The 22,680-nt window shown below is 41.6% G+C and overlaps 1 protein-coding gene across 3 annotated transcripts in view; it reads left to right on the top strand.

Moving 5' to 3' along the window:
- LOC126297785 (regulator of nonsense transcripts 2-like) overlaps window positions 1-22,680 on the top strand; it is a 199,061-nt gene that overhangs the window by 172,711 nt on the left and 3,670 nt on the right. The window lies entirely within an intron of this gene.

Genomic DNA, 22,680 nt, shown 5'->3' with positions numbered 1-22,680 from the left:
TATTGTTGGTGATGACTTCAAACTACCCTGAACAAGGTGGCAAAAGTACATGTTTAAAATTGTTGGTAGGCATAAAAAATAATCCCAAATTGTACTACATGCTTTCTGTGAATTATTTTGAGTAGTTAGTTTAGTAGCCCACGTGAAAAAGTAAGAGGTTGCAGTAACCTGCTGGAGCTCTTAGTCGCAAAGAATCCCAAGCAAATAGTGTATGGCATGACAGCTACAGGAATTAGTGACCACTAGGTTGTTGTAGCAGGATTGAATACTGTAATATCATTTGGAGGTGATCCACTCAGCAGCATTCAACTTCTACAAAGCTGGATACCAGAATTACCACGAGATGTCAGTCCAAATATCAATTAAATGTGGAACAGACAACATTCGTGCCTCCTGAGAACTTTTCTTGTCTGTGGTGCTTAAATCATTTTAAGTTTTATGAAAGTTGTGATATTCAGTTACCTAATGCTGTTCTCTGATTTTTAGTCATAACTCTTTGCAGTAGCCCCTAAATAACATTACCCATAATGCTTAACAAGTTGTCTGGCTGTAGTGTGTGTGTATGTATGTGTGTGTGTGTGTGTGTGTGTGTTAAAAAAATCTAGAAGACATGGTCAGTGTAATTTGGTGTACCAACACGTAACCGGCAAGTATGTAAATCTTTAGAGATGCAATTCACTGTGACAGGTAGAATGGCCACCCGACTGTGTTAGTGGTGTTCACATTTAGTGTTGTTACCAGCCCTGGTAGGATATATATGAGAGCTGTGAACAGCATCAGATGTTGAGTGGTCACTGTAAAGAACACAGAGATGCCCTGTTCTCGTGTGAGACAGCATTATCAGCACCATACAGAGCTTAAAGCAGTCTCACTACAGGTCTCCATCTGGCCATCTAGTCGAATTGTGCATTATCAAAATTTGTGGGGCATTTGGATGGGACAGTGGTCTGCTATTGGAGTACTTGGCAGTGGCCTGCTGTGGACTAGTTGGGAATGCTGGTTCTTAAACATATTCTCACTTCAAATATAATAAATTTCCTTGAGATGGCAAAGATTCTCTCCATGAATCAGCGTGGTCTTACAGAACATCACGCATGCGAAATTCAGCTTGCCCATTTTGTCATATGATATTCTGGGAACCATGGATGAAGGGATGCAGGCAGATTCCATATTCCTAGATTTCCGAAAAGCGGTTGGCACAGTGTCCCATTGCTGACAGTCAATGGAGGTACAAGCATATGGAATAGGTTCCCATATTTGTGAGTGGCTCAAAGGCTTTTTAACTAACCGCAAGGGGCTCACGGCTCTTTCGTGAGATCGTATGCGGCGTACATGGGGCCCCAAGCTATTACAGCCCATTTTTCCTTTCCAGGCTGCACTTTTTTCCCCATGACCCTCCCTCCCCATCCTCACCCCCTCCTTCCCCTCTTTGTGTTTTTATTTACATTGACGTGGGTATTCACATGGTTTCCTGTATTCCTTGTGGTTTTGTTCCCCTTGCCTTTTCTCTGTCATCCCTCCTTTTTGATGTTTTTAGTCTCTTGTTGAGGTTTGACCTCCACTTCTAAATTTTCTCTCCATAGTGTGTACTGTTTTTAGAAGAACTCCCTCCCTAGCACCTAAAGTGTGGATTCCTCTATTCCTCTCCCGTCTTCCTTCCCAGCTGTAGCCCCCCTCCACCCCACCAGGTCACCAGCACATGTAGCCAATCCATGTGGTGAGGCTGTTACGTATTCATCTGGTTCAGCCCCTGACAACACAGGGATCACACATCTGATACCTGAGCTGTTGCCTCCCCATGTATGCCTAGGAGTGGTTGCTTGTCATTCCGGAGTGGCAACGGATGCTGTGCCAGTCAGCCCTCGCTGTGGCTGGATGGCACCCATGGGGGGAGAGCCCCTTATCAGAGTGTGTGGTATCGGGGCAGATACTTTCCATATGAAATGTATGAAGCTCCAAAAATCTGCCTGTTATTCTATGGATCTGTCTTCAATTAGTAATAGATCATTGACTGCTTCTTCTTATGCCCCTGCGGCCTTTGCTTTCCTTCCCTGGCTACACCCTGGGAAGAGGGCCATGCTCGTCAGCTTTGGGGTGAACCCATTCCCCGCTGCCTGCTATGTACTACGATGGATGGGGATACATTCACCATCACAAAGCCATTATTTTTTGTGGAAAATATTGAAGACAAGTTTAGCGATGCACAGTCTCTCAGCAATGTGCAGTCGGGTTCCATGTTGATCAAAACTACTTCTGTAGCTCTTCACACTTGTGATCATCTTGGCCCCTCCATCAGCATCTCCCCCCTCCCTTCCTCTCGGGCTCCTCATTGACCAATTTCTTACGGACCACAACCTGTGCCTTCTTAATGCTGGTTCCCCTACTCATTTTAGTATTACATATGGCACTTTTTGTGCCATTTATATATTTTTTCTCCTCCCCTTCTTCCTTCCTTACATTGGTTGCCACATGATGACCTTTGTGATAGTGATCACTTCCCATTGATTCTCTTGTTCTCTTCCCACCTCCCGATGACCACATTAACCTGCTGGGCTTTCCATCATTCTGATTGGCTTCTATATACCTCCCAGGTCATCTTTCCATCTTCTTTGTCAGGTTATATTAATGGAGTCATCTGTGATACGTCCGATAAGGTAATCCATACTGCTGGCATTGCCATTCCCTGCTTGACAGGTCCTGTTTGCCTTCGACCAGTTGCATGGTGGAGCGTGGCCATTGCTACTACTATCCAAACTCATTGTCGCACCTTGCAACATCTTAAGCGACTGTCATTCTCTGCTGGTCTTATTACCTTTAAATGTCTTTGCGCCAAAGCCCATTATGTGTTGAGAATGCTTTGCTCTCTAGGCCCTTCTGTCCCTTCGTCATGGGTGTGGACTACACTCCGCACACCCCAAGGTTGTCAGTGGCAGTCTTCTATTTTGACCTGCCTTTCCAGGTGGCCATTGTACAGATGCATCAGTTCTTGCAGAACACCTCGTGACCTATTTTGCAAAGACATCAGCGTCAGCCTCCTATCCAGCTGCCTTCTTCCTCCGGAAACAGTGGGCTGAAGCGCCCTGCCTATGTTTTACACCTTGTCAGGTAGAATCTTACAATGAACCTTTTACTGAATGGGAGCTTCTTGTGGCCCTCTCCTCTTCCCATGATTCAGCTCCTGGCCCTGCTCCCACTCATAACCAATTGCTTCAACAACTCAATCCTCCACAACATCAATATCTGCTCCAGGTGTTTAGCTGTATTTAGCTCCAAGGCATTTTCCCCTCTCAATGGAGCGAAAGTATTGTGGTTCATATCCTTAAGCCTGACAAGGATTGATTGTTCCTTGATAGTTACCAGCAATCAGCCTGATCAATGTCCCCTGCAAGTTACTAGAATGTATGGTGGCTCAAATGGGTCCTTGACTCACGGGACCTTTCATCTCCTCACGAGTGTGGATTTTGGGACTGACGGCCTCCAACCTATCATCTGCTTCTATGAGAAACTGCAGTTTGACAGGCATTATTGCAATGCCATCTTTTTGCAGTTTTCTTCGATCTTTGTAAGGCCTACAACAGACTGGCAGCATCACATCCTCCTTATGCTTCATGAATGGGGTCTTTGGGTCAACCTCCCAATTTTTATTTGCCAGTTCTTGTTCCACTGGTTGTTCAGACTCCAGATTGGTACTGTTCTCAGCTCTTTGTGGACCCAGGAGAATGGTGTGCCACAGGGATCAGTCTAACATGTTGGACTTGTGCCTTCTGTCAGATCATTGGTAACCTCTTGCTCTGTACATGGATGGTTTCTGTATTTGGGCAAACTCCTACTTGGTGGCCTCTGCGGGTTGAAAGCCCCAGGGTGCCATTCGTCATGCTTCCACATGGACACTCACACGTCTTTCAATTGTCTCTGGTTAAGTCGCGGGTGGTGCATAACTCAATGTTCTTTGGTTTCTTGCCAACACATCTTGGGGTGCAGATCATTTGACCCTTCCTGCCTAATGAGGCATTAGTTTTGTCTTGTCTGAACTATGGTGTTTAAGCTTATGGATCAGCTGCCCCTTCCACACTGCTCCACTTGGAGCCAGTTCACCATCGCGGTATATGTTTAGCCACCATTGCCTGTCGCACTAGCCCTATCGATAGTCTCGTGGTTGACACTGGGACTCCTCCCCTTTCGATTCAGCAGTCCCAGCTCTTGGTTTTGTATGCAGTCACTGTCTGCTGTTCCCCTGCTCCCCCCCATTCTATTCTATTCTATTCTGTTCTTTTCATGGCTTTGGGCTGTTGCTCGCCCTTGGGTGGGTGTACTGTTTGGGCTCCACCTTGTTTCTCTCCTCTGTGACTTCCATCTCACCTCCTTGTCCTCTTCCCCACGTTCTCTCCTGACCACTACACGTTAGTTAGTTCCTCAGCCATGGATTCAGATGGGTCTCTTCTAGGGTCTGAATGCCTCCATCACTCCAGTGGTAGTCTGTTGTTTGTTCTGAATGCTCTTACAAGAGTTTAAGGATGCTATTGTTTTTTAAACAAATGGGATTATGTAGGATATGCCTTCATGTCCTCTATTGGCATGGTGGGCCATCTCTTGCCTGCCGTTTGTGGGGTGTATACTGCGGAATTGATGGCCATCTATCGGGCCCTCTCCTTCATTAAACAGTCATCACTCACTCGAGTAATGTTATGTATGGACTTAACGAGAAACCTTTAGGCTATTGCTCAAGAGTTTTTCCCGCCACTCCTTGGTCTCTTCCATCCATGACATTCTCACTGGTCTTGGTGATGCTGCTTGTTCAATTGATTTCCTTTATGTTCCTGGCTATGTGGGTACCCCAGGTAATGAACTTTATGATCATCAGGGGGGAGGGGGGGGGGGGTGCAGCAGCCACCCTGTGATCATCGAGGGGGGGGGGAGGGAGGGAGGGAGGGAGGGGTGCAGCAGCCACCCACCTCCTATTCTCCATAACCCTTCCGGGGTCAGATTTGTGGCTTTACATCAAATCCCTTTCCTCCCAATTGTCGACTGACTCTTGGGAGGTTGCCCCCTGTCTAATAAACTTCATACCATCAAGGAGTCTCTCACCATGTGGCATTCTTCCTTCTGCCTCTCCCAGTGGGAAGCTACCATCCTCTGCCATCTTTGTATTGAGCATACTAGGTTGACCCACGGTTTTTTACTCTCCAATGAGGCCCCCCTCCCCCTCTTTGTAGTTGTGAGGCTCCATATTTTATTGGACTGCCCCTGCCTTCATCCATTCGCACTAAATATACCCTCCCACCATATCTTGTCTCAGGTGTTAGTGGATGAGCCTTGCATGATTACGTCTGTCCTTGGTTTTCTTTGTGAAAATTGAGTTTACTCTTAGGTATGAGTCCCTGAATTTTCTTCTGGAATTTGTGTCCCTCTGTCCCTCAGTTAGCTTAGGTGTTGGTTATGGAGGCCTTGACCTTGCCACCACATGGGCCCGGTTCCTCCCACCTTTACCCTACATTTTGTCTGGTCTGTTTTGCTGTTTTGTTTCACCTTTTCTTGTGTCTTCTTCCCCTTGTGCTGTCCCAATTGTATCATGGTAATGGTATGGTGTGGGTATCGGACCACACGTAGCATTTCTGGGGTACCTCTACTCTCCCCCTTTCCACCCATTGCCTTCCTGTTCTTTCCTCTTCCTGGTGCTCTGATGTCCCTTTTCCCTCTTTGTTTGCATGTTATCCCTTCCTCTTGATTGGACTGTGCTGTTTCTCCCTTGATTTCTGCGGCCCTAGATCATGGGGCTGATGACCTTACCATTTAGTCCCCTCTCCCTCCAAGTCAACCAACCAGCCAACTAAAAGAACCCATTAAATTTCCTTGATGGACGGCAAGTGTTAATCAGTGCCAAGGATATCATCAGGATTCCCCCAGAGAAGTGTATATGACCACTGTTATTTTCTATGTACATAAATGATCTGGCAGACAGGGTGAGCAACAATCTGCATGATGCTGTGGTGTACGGGAAAGTGTTGTTGTTAAGAGACTGTAGGAGCTTTAAATGTATAAAAATGTAAATTGATGCAGATTATTAGGAAAAACAAACCCATAATGTTGAAATAGAAGATTAGTAGTGTGCTGCTCGACACAGTCAAGTCAGTTGAATGTCTAGGCATAATGTTGCGAAGCATTATGAAGTGGGGTGAATGCATAATGGTTGTAGGGGAGAAGGTGAGTAGTCAATTTCAGTTTATTGGGAGAGTTTTAGGAAGGTATGGTTCATGTGCCAGTTCTTTAAATTTTACAGTTGTATTCTTCAAAAAGACCACCACCTTCCCTCCAGTTATTCCCATTTGAGTTTCTGAAGCATCTCCATAATACTTGCATATTGTTCAAACCTGCTGGCAATAAATCTAGCAGAATGCATCTGAATTGCTTCACTGTCTTGCTTTAATCTGATCTGGCACAGATCCCAAACAACGGAACAGTGCTTAAAACTGGGTCGCACTTGTGTCCTATATGCCGTGTTCTTTACAGATGACCCACACTTTCCTAACGTTCTTCCAATAAACCAAAGCTGACCATTCACCTTCCGTACTCTAAAATCCCCAATAAAATATATTCTCATTCCATTTCATGTTGCTTTGCAAGCTTATGCCTTGATATTTAATTGACATGACTGTGTCAAGCAGCACACTACTAGCCCTGTACTCGATCATTATGGATTTGTGTTTCCTGCTCATCTCCATTGATGTAAATTTTTCTACATCTAGAAATAGCTGCCATTCATCACATCAAGTACAAAGTTTGTTATCTCATATCCTCCTACAGCCACTCAATGGCAACACCTTCCCATAAACCGCAGCATCATCAGTAAACAGCTGGAGACTACTGCTTATCCTGTCCACCAGATCATTTATGTACATAGAAGATAACAGCAGTCCTATTACACTTCTCTGGGGGTGCACCTGACAATACTCGCCGTCGAGGACAACGTGTACTGGGTTCTGTTACTTAAGAAGTCTTAAGTGTCATTCACATGCCTGACAAGTAACTCCGTTAACTTCATTAACAGTCTACAGTGTGGCACCATTTCAAATGCGTCTTACCAGATAGAATTGATGGAGGACATTGAAAAAGTTCAGAGAAGGGCAGCTCGTTTTGCACTATTGCAAAGTAGTAGAGTGAGTGTCATGGATATAATAAGCAAGCTGGAGTGGTTATCATTAAAAGAGTCATTTACAACAAGATCTTGTCATGTAATTACACTTGTCAACTTTTTCTTCCAAATTCTAAAAATTTTGTTCATTCCCACCTACATAGATCGAAAACACAATCATGATAAGATAAGAGAAATAGAAGTTCACACGTAAAGATGTAGGTTTTCATTTTTACCACATGCTGTTTGACAATGTCCACCTCAGTAGTTAAGTGGTCAGTGTGTCTGGTTCCTATGCGCAGGACCCGGTTTCGATTCCCGTCACTCAGTCCCAATTGGCCAATCAGGGCCAGAATCCAGAGCTTCGCTTTTTTATTTATTTAATAGAGAGCAGTATAGAAATAATCTGTTGTTTATTTATGTAGCACTGTACAGGATCAGGTATTGCTACAGTGAAAAAATGAGTTTGGAATTAAAAGTATTTACTTCCATCAGCCAAGACTGTGATACCCGTGTTTGGATTCAGGACTGCCCTGTTGTTAGAACTCCATGTGTCTTGTTATAGAGCCATTACTGTTCATGGTGTATCAAAATGATGTGGTGGGTAATGTTGGAAACTTAATGAGGGTATTCATAGGTTCTACTGTCATACACGGGAAATTCAAAAAATCCAGAAAGTTGCAGTAAAATACAAACCTCCAGAGGTCCTGTGCTTGGTGCAGGGACTGGCAATTGACCCTCAACACTGGTCATGCGATTGGTCATCAGTCTTTGGAAATTGTAACAACCATAAAATATCTAGCATTACAGGTTCAGAATGAGCTAAAATGAAATGACCACATAACATTAGTTGTAGGATAAGCAGATTCCAGACTGAGAGCATGTGGTATTATCATAAGGAATTTTTAGTTTAGTTTAGTTTCAGTTATGTCATGTTCCATAGATTATTTTCCCGATTATTTTATAGATCAGGTCAGATTAAAATACACACACTGGCCATTGAAATTGCTACACCAAGAAGAAATGCAGATGATAAACAGGTATTCATTGGACAAATTATACTAGAAGTGACACGTGATTACATTTTCACGCCATTTGGGTGCATAGATCCGGAGAAATCAGTACCCAGAACAACCACCTCTGGCCATAATAACGGCCTTGATATGCCTGGGCATTGAGTCAAACAGAGCTTGGATGGCATTTACAGGTACAGCTGTCTATGCAGCTTCAACACGATACCACAGTTCATCAAGAGTAGTGACAGGGGTTTGGTGACGAGCCAGTTGCTCGGCCACCATTGACCAGACGTTTCAATTGATGAGAGATCTGGAGAATGTGCTGACCAGGGCAGCAGTCGAACATTTCTGTATCCAGAAAGGCCTTTACAGGACCTGCAACATGCAGTCACGCGTTACCCTGCTGAAATGTATGTTTTCGCAGGGATCGTATTAAGGGTAGAGCCACATGTCGTAACACATCTGAAATGTAACGTCCACTGTTCAAAGTGCCGTCAATGCGAACAAGAGATGACTGAGACGTGTACCAATGGCACCCCATACCATCACGCGTGGTGATATGCCAGTATGGCGATGACAAATACACGCTTCCAATGTGCGTTCACCGCGATGTCACCAAACATGGATGCGACCATCATGATGCTGTAAACAGAACCTGGATTCATCCGAAAAAATGACATTTTGCCATTCTTGCACCCAGGTTTGTCATTGAGTACACCATTGCAGGCACTCCTGTCTGTGATGCAGTGTCAAGGGTAACCACAGCCATGGTCTTCGAGCTTGTGGAACTGTTTGTGCACATGGTTGTTGTCTTGCAAATGTCCCCATCTGTTGACTCATGGATCAAGACGTGGCTGCACGATCCGTTACTGCCATGCGGAGAAGATACCTGTCATCTTGACTGCTAGTGATACGAGGCCATTAGGATCCAGCACAGCGTTCCATATTACCTTCCTGAACCCACCTGTTCCTTATTCTGCTTACAGTCTTTGGATCTCAACCAACATGAGCAGCAGTGTCGCGATACGATAAACCACATTCACAATAGGCTACAATCTGACCTTTATCAAAGTTGAAAACGTCATGGTATGCATTTCTCCTCCTTACACGAGTCATCACAACAACGTTTCACCAGGCAACGCCAGTCAACTGCTGTTTGTGTCTGAGAAATTGAAACTTTCCTCATGTCGGCACATTGTAGGTGTCGCCACTGGCGCCATCCTTGTGTGAATGCTCTGAAAAGCTAATCATTTGCATATCAGAGCATCTTCTTCCTGTCGGTTAAATTTGACATCTGTAGCACGTCATCTTCGTGGTGTAGCAATTGTAATGGCCAGTAGTGTATTAATATTATTGAAATTGTTAGTTCTACACATGTAACTACATTTAGTGGTTCAATTTTTTTTTGCCATTTCTCAAACAGAAACTCGTCCATGGAGTAGAAGAAGTTGTCCAAAAGAAATGACTTTAAGCTAGATTTAAAACTTGATTTGCTACTTGCCAGACACTTTATGTTGTTGGGCAAATGATCAAAGATTTTTGTTGCTGGATAATGTACTCCTTTTTGAGCAACTGACAGCTTCAGTAATGGATAGGAAAGGTCATTTTTCCCCTCTAGTGTTGTACATATGAACATCACTGGTCTTTGCAAATTGAGGTGGATTATTTGTAATGAATTTTATTAACGAATATATGTACTCTGATGGTGCGGTTAAAATACCTAACTTCTTGAATGGGTGCCTACATGGCGTCCTTGGGTGAACACCACTTATTATTCTCACTGCTCTCTTTTGTGCAATCTGTACTTTATGTTTATGTGGTGAGTAACCCCAGAAAACTATTCAATAAGACATTATTGAGTGGAAATATGCAAAGTATGTAAGGCGGCTGATCTGTTTATTACCAAGACTAGCGATTATATGAAGAGCGAAAGACGCTGAACTTAGTTGTTTGAGAAGCTCAGTAATATGCTTCTTCCAGTTCAAGTTGTCATCAATGTGAACATCCAGAAATTTGAAGAAATCTACCCTTTCAACTGAGCCCTGTTCATATGCTACATCAATTGTCGGTATGACTCTGTTTGGTGTACAGAACTGGGTATAGGGAGTTTTTTCAAAATTAAGGGAGAGTCCATTTTCTGAGAACCACTTAATAATTTTTGAAAGACATCCTTAACAGTATCTTCAGCTGCTTTTTCTGGAATGGGATTTATTATAACACTCTTGTCATCTGCAAAAAGTACTGCTTCCGCTTGTTGAACATTAAGTGGTAGGTCATTCACATGAATAAGGAACAGCAGAGGACCTAAAATTGAACCCTGTGGGACTCCCTTTGTGATAACTCCCCATTCACTAGAATGTACCACCCTCCCAACATTATTTGTGCTATTCAGCACAACTTTTTTGCTTTCTGTTCATTAAGTATGATTCAAACCAGCTGTGTGTATAGCCTTCAGTTGCATAGAACCTGAGTTTTTCTGAAAGTGTGACACGATGCACACAGTCAAATGCCTTGGAGAGATCACAAAAAATACCAACTGGCGATAATTTGTTATTTAGGGCTTGTACTATTTGATGGGTAAATGTGTAGATAGCATTCTCAGTTGAGTAACCCTTCCAGAATCCGAACTGTGACATGCTGAGTAAATTATTTTCACTTAAATGTGGGACTGCTGTTGAATACATAACTTTTTTGAATATTTAAGAAAAATGAAGTCAGCAAAGAGATTGGTCTATAATTATTTAAGTCACTCTTGTCCCCTTTCTTATGAAGAAGTTTGACAGTTGCGTATTTCAATCCGTCTGGAAAAATTCCCTGTGCCAGTGAAGCATTACATATATCATTAAGAACTCCACTTATTAAATTACAACACCACTTCAAAATTCTGTTAAACTCTCCATCAACACAACATGAGCCCTTGGCTTTCCGTATATTTATAATTCTCTTAATTTCAGTGGGGGATGTTGGTGCTATTTTTAAAGGCCTAAAGTCCTGGGGAATGACATTTTTAACATATTTTTTTGCATCTTCAACTGAACCCTTTAACCCTATTTTTGCTGCTACATTCAGAAAGTGATTGTTAAAAATACTTGCAACTTCTGAATTATCACTCACAACAGCATCATTTAGCTTTATGTGCTATGGTAAGCTGTGCACTGTCAGGCTGCCCAGTCTCCCATTTGACAATATTCCATATAGTTTTAATCTCATTAATCGCATTATTAATTTCTGTCAGAACACACAAGCTTCTCGACTTCTTAATGACTTTTCTTAAAATATTACAGTATCTTTTGTAGAAACCAAGTAAAGTCGGATCCTGACTTATTCTGGCCTGTCCATATATTTCCCTGTTCCTCATACACAATATCTTAAATCCCTCGGTAATCCATGGCTTACTTGACTTTGTAATGGCTTTTTTGGATAACGTTCCAGGAAAGCAACTCTCAAATATTGAGCCAAAGTTATGGTGGAATAAATTGAATTTGGCATCAGCATCATTTTCTGTGTATACCTCATCCCATTCTACCTCTTCTAGGCTGCACTTTTAAAGCCGTGTATCCTATTCGCATTAATAAGCCTCCCTGCCTTGTATGAACCTTCCTGAATCCTGTAAGGTGCTATGTGTGTTATTTCCATTAACTGTGCATCATGATCAGATAGCCCCTTAACAACTGGGTACACATCAATTGTTTCTGCCTTAGCACTGTCTATGAAAATGTTATCAATAAGTGACCTACTATCCTGCTGGAAAATTTACAACAGATATCAGATTGTAACACCCAAACAAAGATTCTATCTCATTTTTCCTATCCATATCTTTTAAAAAATCTACATTAAAATCACCACAAACCACTAACTGCTTCTTTTTGTCTGACAGGTAGCTCAATAATGCCTCAAGACTTTTCATGAATAGCCGAAAGTTACCTTGACGGGATCTGTAGATTGTTACAATTACTATAAAAGTATATTGCAGTAGCAACTTACAAGCACATGCTTCAAGGATCTGATCTATACAAAAACTATTTGTTTCAATATTTTTGACTTTGTGTCCAGTTTTTATTTAAGTAGCAACTCCTCCTTTTTCCATGTTGACTCTACATGAATAAGTTGCTAATCTGTAATCCCTTAAATTTAACTTCTCCATCCCTGCACTTACATGGTGTTCAGAGAGAGACAAAACATCAACATAAATAAGTTGCTAATGTGTAATCCCTTAAATTTAACTTCTCCATCCCTGCACTTACATGGTGTTCAGAGAGAGACAAAACATCAACATGAATAAGTTGCTAATGTGTAATCCCTTAAATTTAACTTCTCCATCCCTGCACTTACATGGTGTTCAGAGAGAGACAAAACATCAACATGAATAAGTTGCTAATCTGTAATCCCTTAAATTTAACTTCTCCATCCCTGCACTTACATGGTGTTCAGAGAGAGACAAAAGATCAATACCTTCAGAATTTACCTCATTTTCTAGGCATACAAGAAGCTCATCTATCTTATTTTTCAGTCCCCTAATGTTATGATGAAACACACAAATTTTATTTCTTTGGAATCATCATTAATCTATGAAAGGGACACAAAGCTCTTGCTGAATTAATTCCCCCCCTCAACAGTATGAAATCTGCATTAACATCTACTTACATACTCCTGCAACCTGCTATATTGTGTATGAAAGAGGGTACCTTGTACCACTACTAATCATTTCCTTTTCTTGTTCCATTCACAAATTTCTCTTGTCTTGTATTTGCGGTCCTTGTGTGACTTGTACGATGGCAGCAGTAGAATTACTCTGCAGTCAGATTCAGATGTGGGCCCTTGAAATTTTCCCTCCTAGGATTCTCATTTCAGTTCATGAAGGATCTCCACAATACTTGCATGGCAGTTGAACCTATCGCTAACAGGTCTAGCAACACACCTCTGAATTACTTCAATTTCTTCCTTTAATCTGACCTGGAGGGGATCTCAAATGTCCAAGCAGTACCCAAGAATGGGTCGCACGAGTGTTGTATATGTGGTCTCCATTATAGATACAATACACTCTCCAAAGATTCTTCCAGGACACCAAAGTCGATTATCCACCTTCCATATTACTGACCTTACATGCTCATTCCATTTTGTATCACACTCCAACGCTATGCCTAGATATTTAACTGATGTGATTCTACAGACAGCACACCACCGATAGTGTATTTGAACATTACAGGAATGCACCCATGTGCATCAACCTACATTTTCATACATTATTCATCATACCAAATAGAAATTCTAAGTCATCCTGTATCCTTCTACAGCCAATGAAGATACTTTCCTATATATTACAGCATTATCAGCAAACAGTCGCCCACCCTACCTCTTAGATCAATTATGTATGTAGAGAACGAGCAGTCCTATCGCACTTCTCTGGGGGAAACACCTGTCTGTACCCTTCGCTTTGATGAAGCATCATCATTGAAGACAACATGCTCGAGCCATTTGCATATCTGGGAACCTATTATCTGTGCTGAGACTTCCATGAGCAGTCCACTGAGGGGCATCATGTCAAACGCATTCAGATAATCAAAGTATGTGGAATGTGCCTGTTGCCCGTCATGTATGGTTCTCAGGATATTGTAAGAGGAGGACAAGCTGAGTTTCACATGAGTGATACTTTTTAAACCTGCACTTATTTATTGACGGAAGCTTTTGCGTCCCAAGGAAATTTATTATATTTGAACATGGAACATGTTCAAGAATTCTACAGCGAACCAATGTTAAGGATATCAGTCTGTAATTTTGCAGGTCTTCTTTCACCCTTCCCATTCGGACTTTGTGCTCACTGAGAGATCCCAGACAAATAGAAGCTCAGTATCGGCCCAGTGTCACAGAATTCTGTCTGTAAAACCAAATTTGGATTCCATCTTGACCTGGTGACTTATTTGTTTTAATCTCTTTCAGTCGCTTCTCTATACCAGGGGTGCCTATTACTATGTCCTCCATGTGGGAGTCTACGTGACAGTTAGACAACAGTATGTTTATATGATCCTTCTGCGTGAATGATTTCTTTAATGTGAAATTTAAAACTTCAGCTTTCCGTTTGCTGTCTTCTATTGACACACTGGACTTGTCGATGAGTGACTGGACCCGCTTAGTGATTTTATGTAGAACCAGAATTTTCTCAGGTTTTCATCAAGATCTTTCACTAAGGTATGATCATGGGAATTGATGTATGCTTAATGCATCGATCTTTTTATAGCCACTAGAATTTCTACTAACATTTTTCCTGTTGATATTTCCAAGTTCTTCTTTGATCCAAGAGTGCAACGATTGCTTCCTCAGCAGTTTTTGAATTTTGTTATTAAACCACAGTGTGTCTTTTCCATCCTTAATCCACATACTTGGCAAATATTTCTGTTGAGTGTGATTTACAATCGATTTATACTTTGCCTGTTATTCATCTGCATCCATCAGTTTGCAACTAAATGATGTCCATTCATTGTCCAAGTAGTATTCTAACAACTGCTTATCTCCTCTTGCCAGCATAAATTCTCACCTGGTCTTCTTGATTGATTTATTAATTTCAGTAACCATCTTGTTATGATAGCATGATCATTAATCCCTGTCTCTATACTAACACTGGCTATAAGGCCTTACGTGATTTTAACTACTAGGTCTAAAATATTTCCATTGTGTGTGGATTGTCTACATCAGGTAGGATTAATAGAAGTGACAGAGAAGATTCAAAAAAAAGTGGTTACATTTTTGGTATCATTTAGTAAGCACAGGAGCATCTCGGAGCTGGTTGAAATTGTGAGAGATTACTTTTGAAAAAGAGTTGTGGCATCTTGCTTCCTCTTGACATCTTGCAAAATGAACACAATGGAAAAATTGGAGATTTAGTGACAATTGTTCCTCATGCGTGCTATTGGTCATACTCTCTGAGACCATCGGACCTTAGGCACTAAGTACCGTGTACAGTATCATCTGCAAAAGTTGTCAGTCAGGTAGAGCTGTGGTTATTTGAACCTATGAGAAGGTGGAGATTGTAGAGAAGTTTTGAACCTTTGCCAAACATTTTGTATTGGAAAACAAATTATATGGTATATATTGAGAATTGCTTCATAAAGTGCAGCAAAGTAGAAAGATGACACTACTAGAAATAAATGAGGTAGATAACCATACAGCATAGAAAAACACATCTGTTGGTAACAATGTTTTAGTGCTCTGATGGAAATGCCATCAATTTCATGGGAGCTTTCACTTTTGCGTGAATTTATTATTTTCTTAATTTTAGTAGAGAGGAAGGGTTGAATTTCAGTTTTATGAAATTGCATAGCTATTGCATCTTTCATATACAGCCTTGCATTTTCTAATCAACAGCTGGATGATATTTTCTCTACAACACTTAAAAATGGTTATTAAAAATATTTTCAACTTCTGACTTTTTGTTAACTGACTTTTCATTTAGTCTCATAGAAATACAGTCTTCCTGCGATCTCCTGTGCCCTCTTTCCCTTTTAACAATATTCCAAATTGTTTTAGTTTTATTATCAGAGCTGCAATTTCAGAATAAGGCACATACTTCTGGACTTTCTAGTAACTTTTCTTAATACAGTGTAGTAGTTTTTAGAATATTTGACTGTGTCTAACCAACATTTTTTTAAATAAAATTGCTTATATTCATCTTTTGCAACTTGAAATGATAACTCTGCACATTTTACAAAGAAGATAAAAGCACAAAATTGCCTTCAATGAGAGTATGATCTCGAGCATTTGAGGACATTGCCCTGATGTCTATCTTTCATGCCATAATGGTTAAAGGAGAGGAGTGCTAATCTGAAGGTGTAAAGTTTGATGCTACATGTTTCTATTCTTTTATCATTTGTACAAATTCAGTAGAATGAAAAAGACAGTGAAATTTCAGACATGTTTACCCAAAATGTGAAATAGAGTATTAGAGTAACGAAATAGCTGGCATTACTGCTTCACTATAACTGAAATATTTTTCTTCGAGTAGCTGAAGTTTCCGTGAGCTCTGATGTGCTTAATTTTGTGTGACTTTTGGATCTTTCTTGCTGTGAACATCATATTAAGAATTTTTATTTGCTTAGGTTTTTGATGACATTGCACTGTTTTAACAGGTAGTCAAGCAGAATCAGTTAAGGGGGACTGGTGACGATAAATATTTCCAGTTCAGTGGGAGGCATTAAGAACTTAACATAATGTAATGAGGTTGTTACAGAGCTGAAATTAATATATGTGTGTTACCATTTTTATCCTCATTGCACTGGCAGAGTTAAAGCTAGTAACTCTTGACTGAATTATTATGGTAATACTCAAGTGTTGGAAGTTGATCCAGGTCTGCTGGAAATTTTTTCTCATAATGGTGTAATTAGTCTACATACCTTAACTGCACCAGGCTGTGTTGATGCTCATCACAATGACCACAAGCTACAAAAGTAATAAATCTTCTATGACATGTATTAGGGATTCCTTCATGATTTAGGGACAAATAAACATAGAAAAACTAACAGATGCAATGTACTTCCTGGGGTGCCTAAATATTTAATCTCTTCCATTCTCATATTGCCTAAAACCATTACTTTAGCATTTTTCATGTGGCATCCAGGAACGTAATTTACAATGATCATATGAAACTATTCTTTATAGTTACCATGGCAAGTTTTTAATCTGCTACAAACAAAATTAAGTTGTCTACCTATTTAACAAATTGTTTAGAGACACTCAGTATTTAATCAAATTATTTATTCACAAGGTATTTTAAACATTGTTGGCTCAAAGAGAAAAATGCTGGTATTAACAAGTGTGTGCTTCAGGAATTCCATAAGCTTTTCACCTTCAGATCCAAAACATACTGAACAAAGGTTATGAGAAGACATGCAGAGGGTTTCTTAAGATATCCTAGTCAATTTTTGGTTTGGGAGTTGGAAGAAGAGGATAAACATACATGCAGAACAGTAGTCCTCCACTGGGCTTTGAACCCACAGCTACTACAACCATTGCTTCAGATAGTGGTCACATTACCATTGCACTAATGAGCCAGTGCTGTGTACCATCGTGTCATTGCCGTAGTGATAGCTAATATAGATAATTTATGGTGTAAAAGATGAGGGTAGTTTTATTTTCTCAATGGAATGATCTTTCTGGACTCAAAACCATAAATATGTTACACTGATGTCGCATCTTACATGAAAATCACTCATATTATTTAATGCCACTGAAAATAAATTTATCAGGTGAATTTAGTAGGATAATTCTGTGCCATTCCTGGAAGCAACTTGACATTCACAGAGTTGCCAAACATATTATGCAGTGCTGCTAATTTTACCAGCCACAAGACTAGTCCATTTACACAGCCGATGGTTTCGCTGAGCAGGCTTGGGAGTGCAAAATGTAGCTCATGTCTCAAAGATCCACTACCAAGTTGACCCTGGGCCAAAATACCAAAAGAGACTTTTACTCGTGTTTCTGTAACTAGGCTTAAGGGCTATACCGTAGATACTAATGAAACACTCTGTTGCATTGACAGCAAGCTCAAAATTGTAAATCAATAGCTGTCACAATTATTGTTAATTTTTCTTTCTCAATCATAGTCCAAACTGTTCATTCACAAGGTGTGATTCACTTTCCTGGAGTGTCTTCGGTAGTTATAAGATTAAGCATTATACTTACTTAACATATATCTTGATCTTTATGGACATAGTAAAGCTTGAGAACACTGTCCATGGCAATACCGCCAAAACAAAGGAATTTAAATGAGAAGACAATAACAGAGCACAAAATGCAAAAAATTTACATCAACAGAGAATTTCTGTAAGCTAAAAGTAATATAAAGCCTCAGATTGTTTAAGTGAACTGTATGAAGAAACAATGTTCAATTATCAAAAATGTGCTACTGCAAAAGTTTACAGAAGGAAAGCAGGGATTGTAAAAAGGAAGACAGTATGGTGAGAGGATAATTTTTAGTTTGTCATTCTAAAGTAAAACTGTCATTTTGTCAATAATAATGAGAACAACACAAAGCAAATTGTACTCATAGTGACTACAAAACAGTCATTTTTGAAGCTATTTTCATAAAATCGAAAATGTGCTTACAAGTAAACTGTTCTGTTTGCAATATGCTTATGACAAAAGAGGCTGGAATAGCAATAATAGGGTTTATCTAGTACAGTGTGGGGCACATTTGCAAAGTAATGCCTCGCAACCAGTTCAGTTATTTCTTAAGTTGTTACCTGATGGTTTGATATTAACTTCTCTAGGCCATCGTAGTATTTATGTAAGAGTCAGCGAGGAGCAATAGCTATAACAGACTGCTATGTTATGTGGGAATTTGTGAAATAAGGGAATGCTCCTTGTTTGATATCAACCCTTGAAATATTCAGCTTGCCCCGAAACAGTCACGTGGCCTGTAGACTACTGTATGGGGTTAATAATGTCTTGAGCACATTTATTTGTCTGCAGAAGCAACTCACCTGCTCTTTTTTAACTGAAAAGTTTGGCTAGGCAACTAGTGCAAAACCAGAATGACCAATAGGCATCGAAACTAACAATCTTCCTGGTGACATCAGCACAGACGAAGATGAATAAGGCATTGGGAAATAGTAAAATAAAACAGAGAATAGGAAACTTAGGATAGAATGACAGTATTTGGAAAAGGGTAGAATGCTGCTCACCATATACCAGAGATGTTGACTTGCAGACAGGCACAACATAAAGGCAACTAAATACAAAAGCTTTCAGCCAGAAAGCTTCGTTCTGAAATAGACAACATACACACCCACATTCATCCAAACACAGCTCTCTCTCTCTCTCTCTCTCTCTCTCTCTCACTCTCTCTCTCACTCTCTCTCTCTCTCTCTCTCTCTCTCTCTCTCTCTCTCTCTCTCTCACACACACACACACACACACACACACACACACGACCACAGTGTCTGGTTGCTAAGGCCAGGTTGCGAGCAACTGTACATGGTGGGAGAAGCAGTCTGGGTGGTGAGGGTAAGGAGGGAGCCTGGAGCAGGAAGGGGGAGGAGAGCAGGAGACTGTAAAATGATGTTTGTGAAATGAGTTGGACAGAGGGTAGGGCAGCTAGATGCAGTCAGCAGGTGAGACGGAGGGCGGAGAGGATGGAAAAGGAAGAAACATGAGTCAATTCTGGACACATTATCAAGCAAGGTGGACAGACGACACAGCTAATTGGACAATGGCAATGCCTTCTGGCAACTGTCCATGGTGTCGGGGGACAGACTTATTCTTCTTCAGGCAGCAGCAGCTGGCCAGGATAGTCATACCAACCAGTTTTGTGACTTTTGTGAATTCCTAACCAGGAATATCATCTGTGTGCTTTAACAGTTTAGTTTCTTGAGTTTCTGCATGTTAATTTAATATCTAATAGCCAGAGTTCTCGCATTTTTGTTGGCATCGGAAAATAAACTGATTTTTTGTCATATTACAAGTTCCTAATCAGGGGCGAATTATTTAGTTTCACCTGAGTGCTTGGGAAAACAGGTTTTTGAATCTCTGCGTATTAATCTAATTTATTAGATACGGTTCCTGCATTGTAGTCAGTGTCTACAGTAGAGTTCCGCAGCACGTACCGACAGTCCATTTATCTGGGTATTTTAGTTTTACACGGTCTTTAGTACGGATAGGGACTGTGAGTGTTGTGTGCAGATGCGAGCTGCGTTGGTGAGGCTGCAGTGGATGATCACCACAGTTGTGGGCTGGCCATTTGGATCCTATATACATCCAGCACGTCAGAGTCCTCCGATGGGCCCTCACTGGTGGCCAGCCCTGTTACTGCTCACACTGAGGTCATCCCAGGGCGTAGCAGGCGGCGAAAGACTTCCCAGGGGGCCGCGTGTAAGGCCTCCCCAGTTACTGTGACAAACAGATTTCAGATGCTGTCTGTGACTGACACAGTCACTGAGCCAGATGCCATCAACTGTCCTGTTTCAAAGGGAACCTCTCAGTCTGCAATATCCGGACAATTACAGAGGGTGGGAGTATTTATAGTTGGAAGCTCCAACATTAGACGCGTTATAGGGTCCCTCAGGGACATGCTTGCCAAGATGAGGAAGAAAGCCATTGTGCACTTTGTGTGTGTACCGGGTGGAGTCAATCCAGATGTGGAACACTGGTTTCGAGCATCTAACAGAAGTAGTAAAGGCTGCCAGTCTTGCTGGTGAGATGAAAGCAGAGCAGACCATTTGCAGCATAGTCAACAGGACCGATTGCGGACCTCTGGTACAGAGCCGAGTAGAGGGTCTGAATCAGAGGCTCAGACAGTTCTGCGACCATGTAGGCTGCAGATTCCTCAACTTGCGCACCATATCTGCACACGCAAACCATCTCATTCCTGTAAATTCCATGGAGAAGGGCCGTGGGAGGGGGAGGGGGGGGGTCAAGAACACACGTTCAACTACATCCGAGATGTGTTCAATTCGGTTCAGATCTGGTGAGTTGGGGACCAGCACATTTTTGGAACTCGTCACTGTCTTCCTCACACCACTCCATCACACTCCTGACCTTTTGACATGGTACATTATCTTGTCTAAAAATGTCACTGCCATCAGGAAAGATACAAACATACAATACTTCTTGGGTGCCATGGTGCTTTGCATGAACTCCACTAGACCCATGGATGCCCACAGTAATGTTCCCCATAGCATAATGGAGCCACCGCCATCCTGGACTACAGGTGGCAAGGGCCTGTTCCCCTGGAAGACAACGGATTTGCTCACTCCCATCGGCATGATGAACAAGATATCAGTATTCATTAGACCATGCAGACTGCTCTGCCACTGCAGCAAAGTACACTGTCGTTTGTCATGTGCCCATTTCAGTCATAATGGTGATAACCCGCCTCCCAGCAGAGGGCTCGCTGCTCTTTGTTCGTGCTTGGCTACCATGAGGCTCCAGCCTTTGCAGCATCTTTTCCCTTCAGTGCTGCATGCCTATCCTCTTGCTGTTCTTTCTCCCCTCCCTTGGGGAGAATGTGTGGCTGTTTTTGGAACTGTATTCTGCATTTTCTGTGTAGTCAGTATCAGAATATTTTCCACTGTTATTCATTCCTTTTTCTTTCTTCATTCACCTTATCCTATCCTCCCTCTGTTTCGGAATTTGAGGTTAGTCTTTTTCTTCTTCCTCTCTGTGCACTCCTGAAGGCTGGCCCACAAGTCTTACGGGCAACAGGTAACTGGGTAGTGCATAATTCCCAACCTGGGTCGACAGGTAGGGTTCGTATGTATCCCCTGCTCCAGGCCAGGCCCAGGGAGGGGTGATTTCCTGAGCTGCTACTTTTCCCAAATTGCCGATTGCTCCCTCTGTCAGGTGTTCCGGAGTTATGGCCTGAGGTGTGAACAATCACCTTGAAGATGGCTGGGAGGTACTACACACCGGAAAGATGATGGAACATTATGTCTGCCGGGAAAACTTCAAGAATCACAATATGAATATTATTTTTCGAGAACCTTCCAGAAATAGGGTAAAAAGTTCTGTTTACTTGCCATGACAAATCCAGATAAAATCCCAATCTTTCAATGAGTGCCTCAATCATCATGGTCAGGGGCTAAGTCTGACTGTCATGAAACTTTCAAGGCTACCACTTTTATGCCGAGGATGGCATCCAAGTAACTGAATTACATCATGGAAATGTCATGTACGGAGATGTTGCCCTCTATGTCCATAGATTATGGCTGCACTCTGTATTCAGAGTCCCTTGCAGCGATATCACTCGTATCAGGCAGGAACTACAGGAAGTCTTCCTCTGGGCTCTTTCTTTAACGGGTGTGTGCTTCCATGCATTGTTAAGGGCATAGCTGGTGTCTCTGTTAAACAGATACAGTTATCATCACTGCTCACAGTCTGATTTCAAAATGATGCATAGGTTCTCAACCAAATAGTTGTTGATGGGCCAAACAACTGCAGTCATCTCAGTCTTGGAGAGTACTGTGAGAGCATAAGCTATCAACTTTTCAGCATCTTAAATTTGCCTACCACCTTAGTCAAATGGACTCTCACACAGCATGCCATAATAAGACATTGCTCCCAATGTATGTAGATGCTAAATAGAGAGACTGTGATAAGATACTGCCTGTCATGACATTGTCATACAACACAGCAAAGCAAGAAACTACATGCTTCTTATCATTGTTTATGCTCCAAGGACACAAGGTCAAAATGACAGTAGATACATTGTTCCCATTTCAAGCACATGGCACTCAGGATGACTACATGAAACTCTTCATCACCAGGATCGAAGTAGCAATACAGCTGGCTTGCATAAGTTCAGTGGGCACCCAGGATGAGGACCAAGAACACTGTATCGCCAATCACCAGACAATGAGGTAGAGCCTCGAAGACTAGGTATGAATTTTTATCCCTGTGAAGAAAGTGGAATCGTCAGAGAAGTTACTAAAACATTGCTTTGAGCGGTAACATATCCTTCGTCACTTGTCAGACGCCACATATGAAGTTGAGTATTATGGCCCATCATCAAGAAAACAAGCGCAGAGACATAAAAGCATGTTATCTGTG

This window comes from Schistocerca gregaria, chromosome X, assembly GCF_023897955.1.
Source record: "Schistocerca gregaria isolate iqSchGreg1 chromosome X, iqSchGreg1.2, whole genome shotgun sequence".
NCBI classification, from domain to species: Eukaryota; Metazoa; Arthropoda; class Insecta; order Orthoptera; family Acrididae; genus Schistocerca; species Schistocerca gregaria.
This window is presented reverse-complemented; position numbering and strand designations above follow the sequence as displayed.